This window comes from Capra hircus, chromosome 14, assembly GCF_001704415.2.
Source record: "Capra hircus breed San Clemente chromosome 14, ASM170441v1, whole genome shotgun sequence".
NCBI lineage: Eukaryota > Metazoa > Chordata > Mammalia > Artiodactyla > Bovidae > Capra > Capra hircus.
In genome coordinates, this window is record NC_030821.1 from 14,197,888 (window position 1) to 14,201,552 (window position 3,665).

Genomic DNA, 3,665 nt, shown 5'->3' on the forward strand with positions numbered 1-3,665 from the left:
ACAGTTCTTGAGGGAGGCAGAGACCTGCAGACCAGCTTGCCAGCTGAAGGCCAGAGTCCTGAGGGACATGACTGCAGTGTGAAAGAGCAGGCCCCTTGGTTCTGAGAGACGCCGACAGCTACGCTCGCCCACCACCCCGAGACAGGACAGGGCGCCATAGACGTGTGGAGTCATGCTGGCAGACGCCTCCTTGGACAAAGTAGAGGAGGCGTCCTGTGTGTCTTCGAGTCCACTTCCGCAGAGGTCTCATTTTCCTCCCCCACTGTGCCCACTCCTTCAGTGCCGCTCACTGTGGGATCCAGTCACATCACCCCTCAAAGGGCTTCTCTGGCCACTATAGGTGCCCATACGTGGCAACCCCATGCCACATGGCGTGACCTCTGCCTCTGTGGGGTCCACGGCACCCCACCCAGGTTCTGTCAGCTCGAGGATTTTGTTTCATGACCCCGACGGCCACTAAACCCCTTGAGGACCCACGCAGCAGCCTGTTTTTTTTTGGCCCCGGGAGCCCGACCATGCGGTGAAGGGTTGAGCTCCATCCTCAGCTCTCTGAGCGGCTTTCCTTTGCACCAACCCACCGGCCACACCTCAGCCCAAAGCAGAGTGAACAAAGCCCCCCGTCTGTGTGGCCAAAGGCCCGGGTTTGCGCCACCAGCAGAGCATTCGTGTTACAGACGACGGAGTGCCTCTCTGGCCCCTGCTATCTGACCCCTGGCCGTCCTCCTAGCCATGCCTCCTGGTTTCATCCGCTCCAGCCTCACCAGCCTCCCGCCGCTTTTCCAAACCAAGCCCGTTCCCGCCTCAGCGCTTGGTACACTCTGGAGAGTCTCTTCCTCCGCTTTCTTCAGGCCACGTCTCAAGGGTCCCCTCCTCAGACAGGCTGCCCCCAGGCACCCTACCAAAATTGCAAGCCCGACCCCCTTCTCCAGTCCCAGTTCCTCCACAGCACTGACCCCTACCTACCAAGTCATCACTCACCTCTTCGTCTGTGATTGCTGTCACCTCCAGTAAAACATAGGTTCCTTGAGGACGGGAATTTTGTCTCTCGCCTCTCAGAACAGTGCCTGACACACTATAAGCGCCTAATGCATGTCTGTTGGATGAATGAATGACTTCCCTAAGGGACTGTGAGGGCCGCCAGAGCCAGCAGTGTGTCCCACTCACTCTAACCTCCAGCGCCTAGACGGTGGGCCCAGGACAGACCACGAGCCCGTTACTGATTTATGATGCAGATTAGAGGTACGTGGTGCAGAAAAGCACCGGGCCCCGTGACAGACCCCTGCCATGTGCCTTGGGTGCAGGGCTTTGTTTCCTGCTCACGACATCCTGAGGTGGCTGCACCTCCACTCGATGGGGCAGGAGACCCAGTGTCAGAGCAGAGGCCGTGTGTCCCCCAGTCACGGCTAGTGAGGAGCAGAGCTGGGATTCGAACCCAGCTCTCATACCAAGCCTCTATTTCTTCCCTCGTCTTGCCTCTCCTGAGACCCTGGCTACATTCAAACAAATGGATATTTGATTCATATATAGTCCTGTAATTAATGAAGCAAATCAAAGTGGAAAATTCAGAAAACTTTTTTCTAAGGAAGTTATTTTACCATTTCTGACTTTGAAATTTATTTTTCCCATAGGTCAGTGATATTTTCAGCTTTCAAGAGGAAATAGAATGTAAGTGATTATGATAACAAACACAACAGTCATTGAAACCAATTGTGAATATAAAGTGCTGGATAAAGCATAGCAATTGTGAGGCATAAGTCGTTGTTATTGCCTTCAAATTAGCCACATCTTTCTCAGAAAAATTAATTAACTTGCTCTTGTGGCTCTTCTGCCTCAAACTCAACATAAATTTATTGCTAAAAAAAAAAAAAAGAAAAACAAACCCCAAGGGGTTTTCAAATACACTCCACTCCCCAGGTCTCAGTGGAAGACTTCCTTTTCTTATAGGTGAGCTTGGGGTGTTTGGGCTGTGCCTTGCTGGGGTGTGAGCAAGAATGCAATACCAGACAGAACTCTTGCTCGAACTGTTCAGAGAGGACCGTTTGGAGACTGGGGGCATATTTTGCAAGAGGAGTGAAGCTTGGAATGATTTTATAAAATTACTGATTTTTAAATGTTTTGCATTTTCCTAAGTCTGAAGTCAGTACCATTGCCAAATGACGCCGTTATCCCGGCAGTTGTCGTCCGTGTGCTCAGAGTCAGTTAAGGACATGTCAGGAGCCAACCAATCTGACTGCAGACATCTAGAGGCACTTGCTTGCTCTGCTTTGACTCAATAAAGGTTTTGCAGCGTGATCATCCTGTCAATTAAAATGAAACAGCACAAAATGTAACAAAGGTTGCCCCTTTTGCTTAAGAGCTAACTTGTCTTGGCTTAAATACAACCTGTGTGCTGTTGACTTGTCAGTTACGTTGCCAGCCCCAAACCCTCACGTGGACTCCAGACCCATGTGTCAGTATCTCCATTTAGATGTCTAATAGGCGTCTGAGAACTCACACATCTCTGCACTTAACTGGCCCTTCATCTCACCCGTCAAAACCAGCTTCTACCGCTGTCTGCCTCATCTCAGCAGGGGCAACTCTATGTTCCCAATGGCTCAAAACAAAAATCCTAGAGTCATCCTTGACCTCTCCCTTCTCTCACACAAGAGCCTACTGACTTTGAAGTGAAGTGAAGTGAAGTCGCTCAGTCGTGTCTGACTCTTTGCGACCCCATGGACTGTAGCCTACCAGGCTTCTCCGTCCATGGGATTCTCCAGGCAAGAATACTGGAGTGGGTTACCATTTCCTTCTCCAGGGGATCTTCCCGACCCAGGGATCGAACCCGGGTCTCCTGCATTGGAGGCAGACGCTTTAACCTCTGAGCCACCAGGGAAGCCCACCTTTGGAATATACCCCGTCTGGCCCCTTCTCCCCACTTTCACTCTACCACTGGTGCTACCCATCATCATGGTTCACGTAAACCTCAGCAGTTGTCTCCTAACTGATGCCCCTGTTTCTACCCCTTGTACCCCACACCCCAGCATAGTCTCCAAAGTGATTTTTTTAAACAAATGTCAGATCATGTTGTTCTACTACTCACAACTCTCCAGCGGTCCCCCCATCACTCAGAAGATAAGTCAAATTCCTAATACGACTCTGGCGCCTTTATTACTTTCCTAGGTCTTCTGTAACAAATTGCCACAAACTGATCACTTAAAAAACAACAGAAATTAGTCCTTACCGTTCTAGAGGCCGTATGCTGAAGTCAAGGTGTCGGCAGGGCTGTGCTGCCTCTGGAAGCTCTAGGGGATAGTACACTCCTTGCCTCATCCAGCTTTCAGTGCCTGCTAGCGGTCCCTGGCTTGTGACTTGTATGTCACTCCTATGTCTTTCCATCACCTTGTCCTTGGTATATCTATCTTATAAGGATACGTGCGATTGCATACAAAGCCCACGTGGATAGTCCAAGATAACACTGCGGCTCCAAAATCACTGTGGATGGTGACTGCAGCCATGAAGTTAAAAGATGCTCGCTCCTTGGAAGAAAAGCTATGACAAACCTAGACAGCATACTAAAAAGCAGAGGTATCACTTTGCTGACAAAAGGTCCATATAGTCAAAGCTATGGTTTTTCCAGGAGTCATGTGTGGATGTGAGGGTTGGACCATAAAGACGCTGAGCACCAA

General features: G+C 50.2%; 1 non-coding gene across 1 annotated transcript; it reads right to left on the reverse strand.

The window, feature by feature from the left end:
• Positions 2,801-2,872, reverse strand: TRNAW-CCA. Its single transcript has one exon. It is a non-coding gene; the product is annotated as a tRNA-Trp (tRNA).